Raw genomic sequence first — 9,999 nt, 5'->3', positions numbered from 1 at the left:
GCCTTCCAAAGGGATCCTGAGGCTCCCATGAGAGAGTAGACAGGAAGGCATTTTCTGAACTGTGGTTCTTGTGTAGTTCTCCCTTCAAATCCTGGCTCCTTTCCTGCCTTAATGGAGAGGCAGGGAGCTGAGGGGGTGGGGGAAAGGAAAAAAGACTTGAGTTAGAGTTAGGAGACCCGACTTTCTACCACAGCTCCTTGCTTACAAGCTGTACCATCGTGATAAACGGCTCTTCCTTTAATGTAGAAAGCCATTAGTATTAGCCATCTCTCCAGAGGTCAGGGTCTTCCTATATTTTGGCTTTTCTCCGTCCATATTCTACTACCCATCCCCTTCTTCCTGTTTATTTAGGAAATATGATCATCACTGGAATAGATCATTTTTGGTGGCTGGGATTTTGTCTAACAGATATTCTCATTTATAAGCTGGTTTTCATCTGTCCCTCTGATTTATGATCTCCTCAAATGGAATCTTCTGAGTTGGCCCATTCTGGCTCTGCTGTTGGCTACCCACTATCACCTTTGCCCCTCTTGGGTCCTGGTTTTCCTTGAACTTGGCATTATCTAAGGGCCCTTCCGGTCCTTGCTCTCAGCTCCTGCCATCTGGTCCTATTTTCCTCATTCCCCTAGGTGATTTAGTGGTAGTAGTGCCCTTTTTCTTCCATGTAGTAAAACAAATGCAGAAGACTTAGGAAGTAAAAGCACATTGTGTACTGATGCATGAAGACTAGTAATAGTTAAAACTTTTATACCTGTGCCATATGCACAATGTGTAAGGTTCATTCCTAAACACCGTGTATACACAACGCATGCTTTCTAATTAGAAAATGCTTTCCTCTGTGCTATTTCATTTGATGCTCACAGCAGCCTACAAAGGGAGCCATTATTTATGCCTCTTTTACTGAGGAGGAGATGGAAGCCTTAGAGAGGTGAAGTCATTTGTCCAGAGGCCCACAGCCAGTGAGGTGTCAGGGCTTTGACTCAAATTCAAGTCTTGTGGATGACCCACCCCCCCAAGACCAGTACTGTCTCCATTGTATCACACTTCTCCCTACACAAGTAACACAGCACTGGGTCAGTGATGTGGGGATTTTCAAAATTGTCCAGTCTACAAGAAAAACCGCTGAGGCAGACCTCTGAGCCAATGACACTTTATCAAAGGATCTATGGTCTCCTCTAATGAAGTAGGCCTCAGATCTTCCTCATGATCTGACGTGACCTGTGTCTTGCTGTGTGCACTTGATATAAATGTGAGAGACGGGGCTGGAACAGAACTGGATTTATTGTAAAAAATGGAAATGTGACCCAATATTGGGATGGGAAATGCCAGTTTTGGGATCAGCCACCAAACTAGGACAGCTAGCCCTGGAAACACCCTCCAGGACCTCTGCCTGGTCATCCCATTGGCACTCCAAACTGAACATGCTGAAAACCCAATTCACCATCTTTCCCCCTGAACTTGTTCATCATTCTAACTTCACTATTTCTGTGTGATACCACCATTCACCAGTTCTTCTGTTTTCATAACTTTGGGATTATCTTTGATTTTTTTCCCTCTCTTTTATCTTTGATATTTCATATTCAGCCTCTCTTCTTTTTCCACTGCCACCACTTTAGTAGGGGCTTACATTACCATCCACCTAGAGTGTTGCCATCGTTTCTTCCCACCTCCGTTGTCTATGCCTTCTAATTGATCCTTCCTACCATTGCCAGAAAAATCTCTTATTTATTAATGTGGAGATCTGTCATATCACTCCTGCTCAAAATCTGTACTAGCGCCATATTGTCTCCTGATAGGGACAGGATCTGTGACTTCACTGATCGAGGGAGCTCTGGTATGAAGACACTTCGCTCTATCAGTTCTGAGTGACATCATCTCTGCAACGGTCTTAGAGTGTTGCCCAGGGTACTGAGAGATTAACTGGCCTGCCTAGGATCATATAGTACATGTCAGGAGAATGACTTAACCTCGAGTCTTCCTGACTATAGGCCTAGCTTTCTGTCCCCTAGGCCATACTGCCTGTCTACAGAAAAAAGTGACAACTCCTCTACCTGGCAAGACCCTCTGAAATCCTGGCTTTCCAGCCTTATCTTCTGTCATTCTTTTGCTCTTGAGCTCTGTGTGCCTCCCCCTCCACTTGGAAAACTCTTCTCTCCTCTTTGCCTATTGAATTCTCACTCATCAATTTTTAAAATAATATTTTATTTTCCCCCCCAATTACATGTCTCTACTCATCATTTAAAGCCCAATTAAAATGTCACCTTTAAAAGGCTAGCTCCCCTGATGGATAACTTTTCTACCCGAGACCTCACATAGCACTTGTACCTCCATAATGCATTTATCATGTAATATCATATTTTCTATAACTCTAGTGAGTTTTCCATGTCTCTGGGACTCTTTTTAAAAACAATTATTTATTTAGTTATTATTTATTTTTATTTTATTTTTAACATGCAGGGATTGGACCAGATGCCTTCTAAATCCCTTTCAGCTCAAAATCCTTATATGTATTTATATCTTAGCCCCCAGGATTCAGAAACCCTACACAAATTTGAACTATTTGACCTTGGGCCTTCCCTTCTCTGGGTCTCAGTTTTCTCCTCTATAAAATGAGGGATTTGGCCTAGATGGCCTCTGAGGTCCTTTTCGTCCATACATCTTTGAGCTTCTGACACTGAGATTGATGAAGGCTGCTCCCTTGTCTTACCTAAGCTTTGTGTGTATATATAGATATAGATATAGATATAGATATAGATATAGATATAGATATAGATATAGATATAGATATATAGATATATATAGATATAGATATAGATATAGATATGTGTATATGTGTATATGTGTGTGTGTATATATATGTGTATATATATATATATATATACATACATACACACACATATACATAGATATATACATATATACTTGACTATATTTCAGCAAGAAGAAGGAGCTTGCCTGAGGTCCTGTATGTAGTAAGTAGGATACCCTGGATTCAAACCTATGTGATATCTTGGGCATGTACCCTCCCTGGACCTCAACTACTATGTTCTGTAAGCCTGTATATAGATTTTTTTAAAAAGACAGGAAGAATTTCATGCATGTAAGGCAGAAATTGAAGATACCTAGCAGCTGCTTGGTACGTTTCCAGGACTCCTAATGAGAGGGCTCTTCTAGCCTGATGGCTGATCTTGGTCCAAACAGCTTGTAAATCCCTGGAACATATGGCTGGATAGCAGTGTGTTAAACTCATGTGCAGTTTACACTGTGGCATTCGATCCATTAGGCAAAGTGAGTTTTTCCCCCTTCAGCAAGGATGTGATGCTGTGGTTTCCCGACTAGCTGTCAGGCTCTCTGCAAAGACACTTTCAGATGGCCCAAGCTGTCTTACAAATGAGAAATATTGCCTATATAAGGAATGATGAGCAGGTTGACTTCAGAAAAACCTGGAAAGACTTGTATAGTCTGAGGCTGAGTGAAGTGAGCAGAACCAAGAGAACTTTGTACACAGTGACAGCCACGTTGTGTGATGACTAATATTGATAAACTTGACCCTTCTCAGCATTACAAGGATCTAAGACATCTCCAGAGGCCTCGTGATGGAAAATGCTATCCACATCCAAAGAAAGAACTATGGAAGTTGAATCGCTATCACTTTTTTTCTCTTCTGTTGACTTTTGTTTCTTCTTTCTGATGGTTCCTCCTATTGGTTTTAATTTTTACTTACAACTTCACTAATGTGAAAATATGTTTAATAGGAATATAAATGTATAGCCTGTATCATATTGCGTACCATCTTGGGGAAGGCGGTGGGGAGGAAGGGGGAGAAAAATTTTCAACTCAAAAGCATATGGAAGTGATTGTTGAAAAATCAAAATAAATTAATAAAATTTAAAAAAAAAGAAAGAAAGATTGCCTAGCTGAAGGAGCCTAGTGGGGATTCTGTGGAAATGAGCGCTGGACCTGAAGTCAGAAAGCCTGGGCTCAAATCCTGACTCTGGACAAGTCTGGACAAACCTTTTCTGTGCCTCAGCTTCCCCACTGTAAAATGAACTAGATGATCTCCAAAGTCTCTGCCATTTCTGATTCTCTGGCAAAATAAGCACTGCATTGGTAACTGGGGGCCCAGAATTAAGACTTTACTACTGCAGGGAACTATAGGAGAAAGTTCAGATCTGGAGGGGAATCTTATAGACCTCTTCTGAGAATCATGGTTTTAAATACTTAAGACACATTTCAAAGGTGAGAGAAAATAAAGATTTTTCCTTGTAGAAGTTCAGATACCCTGAAATTTATGCATGGACTCCTCAGGTTAGGAACCCTCTCATCTATCCCTTCCTTTTATAGATAAGGCCCAGAAAAGGGAAGGAATTTGCTCAAGGTCACACAGCTAATAAATAGAGAGTAAAACCTTGAATTCAGGTCTTCTGACTCCAAATTCAATATGCTTTCAATTACAACATAGTGTCATGATCTTAGGTGAAGTTTTTTTCTCTCTGGGCTTTAGTTTCCCGATTTGAGCCTTTTTTTTTGACCTTGTAAAATGATAGGATTGAACCAGAATGCAGTGAAGCACACTGGAAGGAAGGAAATGAGCATTTATTAGGCACCTGCTTAGTATGTGCCAGGCCCTGTGTTAAGTGCTTAACAAATATGATCTCATTCAGTCCTCACAACAATTTTGCAAGATAGGTGTTGTTATGATCCCCATTTTACAGTTGAGGAAATTGAGGCAGACAGGGGTGAAGTGACTTGCTTAAGTTCCCACAGCTAGTGAGTGTCTGAGGGTGGATTTGAACTGTGGTCCAGCACTGCTCCACTTTCAAATAATATTTAAAAAAAACCCGTTAGTGAGTGGGGAGCTGCAGAATGGTTGACGTTGCTAGGGCAACTCCACAGGAGGTGAAGGTACTTCATCCCAGACCTTGACCCCTGGAACCCAGGACATAAAGGCAAGGCCTCTTGTCCCCTGCAGATGAAACTGTGGCTTCTTCTCTGCAGCTTTGTTCTTCCCTCATCAGCACACACACACGCATACATGTACACAGACTCTCTCCACATCCACGTACAGTGGTCTTGGAATGAGCCTTGTTGCTTTTGACCTATTCTTGAGGTGGGGGGAGAACAGTGGAAGGCTAAAAAGTTGGAGCTTTTCCATCATCTTTAAGGAGCACAGGCTAGGGTGTGGTATCCTTAGCTTGGCTTGACAACTGTCATCATCCTCTTGTTCTCTCTAGCTACTGTGGTCTTGGCCCAATTCGCCATTTGGATGAGCCGCTTTTATGTTCTGACCGTTCTGTAAAAAAAAAAAAAAACTTTTCCTTTGGGTAAAAAACAAAAACAAAAACCGCAAACTTACCAGTTGGTGGTTGCCATCAGGTGTAAGCCAGGATAGGGGCTTATAAATATTTGGAAGAATCGGAGGAGGGACAGCTAGGTGGTGCAGTGGATAGAACACCAACTCTGGAGTCAGGAGGACCTGAGTTCAAATCCAGCCTCAGACACTTGACATTTATTACCTGTGTGACTGTGAGTAAGTCAGTTAACCCTAATTGCCCCACCAAAAAAAATCATGAAGGAACAAACAGATTTAACATAGTTTTTGTGGGTACATTGTGTAACCCCCTGTTATCAGCCTTCTGTAGAGCTCCCTGGTCTACCAGACCCAATAGATCTCAAATATTGAGATAGAAGTTTAAACAAGGTTATATCATCTACCGTATTCACATTTGCTGTAATGAGCAAAAGCATCCAGTTCCCAAGGTTGCAACCTATGATAAACATGGGCATTATGGTGTCAGTCAGCTGAAGTTTGCCAGCTACAGCTAGAGAGCACCACTGTGGGCCCCTAAGAGTCTTAAACTCCTACGGGGTAGGTGAAGATACAACCTACAAATTCTTTGAGATTATTTTTATTGACCCATTCCATAAAGCTATTAATGGAAACCCTGATACTCAGTGGATCACCAAACCAATGTACAAACACAGAGAGATGTACAGACTTATGTCTTGGGTCTTGGAAAGGGTTACAATTTCCATCATACTGTTGGTGGATCTTGTCATGCTGCTCACAGAAGTCACAGTACCATCCAGTTACATCGTTACAACTGTTGTTTAGTTGTTTCAGTTGAGTCTGACTCTTCAAGGCCCCATTTGGGGTTTTCTTGGCAAAGATACTGGAGTGGTTTGCCATTTCCTTCTCCAGTTATTACCACTAGTGCATGTTAATTGTAGGCTTACTGTTTAATAAACAAAATTTAGGATAGTGAAAAAAAATATGCCTCTAGGCACTGTTCCTCATGTGCATTTCTTACTTCTGCCTTGTGTTTAGGATGAGAATGTGATGGTCATGACCCTAAAGCTTCGTTCCTATTTTATTGGATTCTAGACTAAGCAGGAAGCTTACCTCCACTTCTGCTCACACATCATACCATCCCCTCTTAATGCTGTCAGTGTTGATAACTCTCTCACTTGGACACCAGTAGCATCTTATTTCACTGAACTATTGTAATGTTTTTTGTTTTTGGGGTTTTTTTTGGCTAGGCAATGGGATTAAGTGACTTGCCCAGGGTCACACAGCTAATAAGTGTCAAGTGTCTGAGGCCGGATTTGAACTCAGATGGTCCAGAGTTGGTACTCTATCCACTGCACCACCTCGCTGCCCCTCACTGAACTATTGTAAAATCCTAGGGCCTACAAGTAGAAGGGACTTTGGAGATTATCTAATTCAGTCCCTTCACTTTACTGAGGGTGGAACTAAGGTCTAGGTATTTGTCTCAGTATTTGGGTATCTAGGTGGCACAGCAGTGGATAGAGTGCTGGGCCTGAAGTCAGGAAGACTCATCTTCCTAAGTTCAGATCTGGTCTCAGACACTTCCTGGCTATATGACACTGGACCAGTCCCTTCACCCTGTTTGCCTTAGTTTCCTCATCTGTAAAATGAGCTGGAGAAGGAAATGGCAAACCACTCCAGTATCTTTGCCAAGAAAACCCCAAATGGGGTCACAGAGAGTCGAACATGACTGTAACAACTGAACAACAACAAAATTTGTCTCAGTCTGGTCCATACATTTTAGGCTTTTAAAAGTTTCAAGAGGAAGTTTCACTCCTGAGGAAGCTACCAAAATCCTGTCTCCCACAGATACTCAGAAATAGCAACTTAATCATTCTACTGAAACTTCTCTCCAATGTTACCAGTGATCTCCCAGCTGCCGCATCCAGTGGCCTTGTCTCAGTCCTCATTCCTCTTGACCTTTCTGCAGCCTTTGACACTGTCGCTCGTGGTTCTTCTCCCTCTCCTGTTGCTCTTTCTAGTTGCCTTTGCTATATCCTCATCCAGGTCACGCACATTAAATGTGCATGTCCCAAGGGGCTCTGTCTTGGGCCCTCTTCTCCCTCTGTATTACTTCAATTGGTAATCTCGTTATTTCCCATGGGTATAGTTATCATCTGTATGCTGATGATTTTCAAATGTATTTAACCAGCCTTAGTCTCTCTGCCGACCTCTAGTCTTCTATCTCCAATTGCCTTTCAGACATCTCAATCTGGGTGTGCTATATGTATCTTAACATGTCCATAACTGAACCAGTTATCTTTTCCCCTAAACCCTACTCCCTTCCAAACTACCCTCACATTATGAAGGGCACCAACCATCTTCCCAGTCCCCTAGGCTCACAACCCAAGTGTCATTCTTTTTTTTTTTTTGGTTGCTTTTTGGTGAGGCAACTGGGGTTAAGTGATTTGCCCAGGGTCACACAGCTAGTAAGTATTCATCTAGCTTCCCTGCAAGTGTCATTCTTGACTCTTCACTGTCTCCTTCCTCTTCTCCATCTACTGGCTTCCCTGGCTTCCCTGAAGTCACAACCAAAATTCCGTCTTCTATAGGAAGTTTTTCTTAACGCCTTTTAAATTTGGCACCTTCCCTACTTTAATTATTTCCTATTTATCTTGTACATATTTGTTTGCTTGTCTTCCCCATTAGATTTTGAGCTCCTTAAGGGCGGGGACTGTCTTTTGCCTTTTTGTATCCTCGTATATAGTAGGCACCTAATACCTGTTTATTAACTGACTGCCTGATTTATTGTAAGAAGGCTTGCTGTTTTTGTTGTTCAGTCCTTTTTCAGCCATGTCCAACTCTTTGTCAGACCCCATTTGGGGTTTTTTTGGCAAAGATCCTAGAGTGGTTTGCCATTTCCTTCTCCAGCTCATTTGACAGATGAGGAAACTGAGGCAGTCAGGGTGAAGTGACTTGCCCAGGGTCACACAGTAGTGTTTGAAGTCAGATTTGAACTCAGGAAGAGTCTTCCTGACTTCAGGCCCAGTGCTCTGCGCACTGCAGTGCCACCTAGCTGCCCCCAAAAGGCTAATACTTTGCTATTGTTTGACCAGCCCACAGAATCTCCTGGTTGGATGGTATCTCAGAAGGCCTTCTAGTTTAAACTAGACCTGAAGAAGAATCCCCTCTAAACCATATTGAAAAGTGCCCATCCATCCATTCCTTGAATAAATAATTAATAATACAAACAATAAATCTTTAATAAATATATTAAATATAAAACAAATATAGAAACAAATAAAAACATCAATAACTAGTGAGGGGGGAAGGAGCCTGCTGAGGTAGCCCATTCTCCTTTTAGCCAGTTGTACTTGTTAGGGAGTTTTCCCTTTTCTATCAAGCTTCTTTTACGCAACAGCCATTCACAGCTATTGTGTTTTCCCTAAGGCTTCTCCAGGCTAAACATTACCAGTTCCTTTAACTCAGGCCTGCACAACATTTGGCCCCTAGATAGATCACTTGAGGCCACCGAAGGATTTCAGGCGGCCTACGAAAAATATAGAGGATGTAAAAGAAAGTAAAGATGTAACGAGTGCTTTGTCCATGCCCTGCTTTACCTGCCTTGCACTAGTCACTATTGTGCTCTTCCTTGTAACTCGGTGGGTGAGTTACCACCGCATACTCTCTCCTGTTTGTCACATGACCCGAGGTAACCAACCATCTCTATTCTGAAAGGAGCAAGAGTCGTTCTTTTCACTGTTTTCGGTCATTACTAAATGTAAACAGTAAGAAAACCTGAAAAATGTATTAAAACTTGTACTGCTTAACAAAGTAAAATTTTAAAACATTAATGTGATTTTATGATAAATAAAAATCTTAAATAATAAGCATAATTAATTGATATTTATTGAAATCTCCCCTTTTTAAAATATGGTTTATTTGCAAAATAGTTTAATCACTAATTATACCTTTACTTGGAAAGTGAGCCGCTAAAAACCTATCTGTGGCCCGAAGAAATTTAGCCTATTTTAATTTTGGCCCCTACCTACTGCTAAGTTGTGCAGGTCTGCGTGAAGTGATCCTCATGATGTGACCTGGAAGCCTTTTGCTGTTGTGGGCACCTTCACCTGAATTTTCTTCAGCTTCTCAGTGTCCTCGCTAAAATATGGTGACAAGCCTTAAACTCCATCCTCTACTTTTATTATCTGACCAAAGTAGAGGAGAGTGAGCCTATCACCTCCCTCATTTTGGACACCTCTCCACCCAGCCTGGGATCATACTAACCTTTTGGGTTACCATAACATACAGTTGATTCATACTGAGCTTGCAATGCCCTAAAGTCCCTAGTCCTTTTTCAGACCAAGGGCTCTTTCTGGCTAGCCGTGCCGCCTCCATCTTGTACTTGGTGGGGGTGCATTTATCCCTATTCAATTATATCTTACCAGATTTGGCCCAGTGTTCTAACCTGTTGAGATCTTTTGGGATTTGAACCATCATCCAAAGTATTAGCTGTTTACCCCTTTAAGCTTTCCTATCTGCAAATTAGAAGAGCATGTCCAGAAGACTAAGGGTTTATATATTCTGTCAAGGTTGCTTCCTTTTTGTTTTTGAGGCAATGTGGGTAGTGGGGAGAGTTCTGATTTGGGAGTCTCAAGACCATTCCAGTCCTGGTAGTTCTACTTACCAGCTTTGTGACTTTGGGCATGCAACTTCACTTTATCTTTTTT

The 9,999-nt window shown here is 41.7% G+C and overlaps 1 pseudogene; it reads left to right on the top strand.

The window, feature by feature from the left end:
* Window positions 1–4,295: 4,295 nt before the first annotated feature.
* LOC110196551 (large ribosomal subunit protein eL15-like) lies at window positions 4,296–6,385 on the top strand (annotated as a pseudogene).
* Window positions 6,386–9,999: the final 3,614 nt, after the last annotated feature.

This window comes from Phascolarctos cinereus, unplaced genomic scaffold (genome assembly GCF_003287225.1).
Source record: "Phascolarctos cinereus isolate Bilbo 61053 unplaced genomic scaffold, phaCin_HiC Scaffold_8;HRSCAF=390, whole genome shotgun sequence".
NCBI lineage: Eukaryota > Metazoa > Chordata > Mammalia > Diprotodontia > Phascolarctidae > Phascolarctos > Phascolarctos cinereus.
This window is presented reverse-complemented; position numbering and strand designations above follow the sequence as displayed.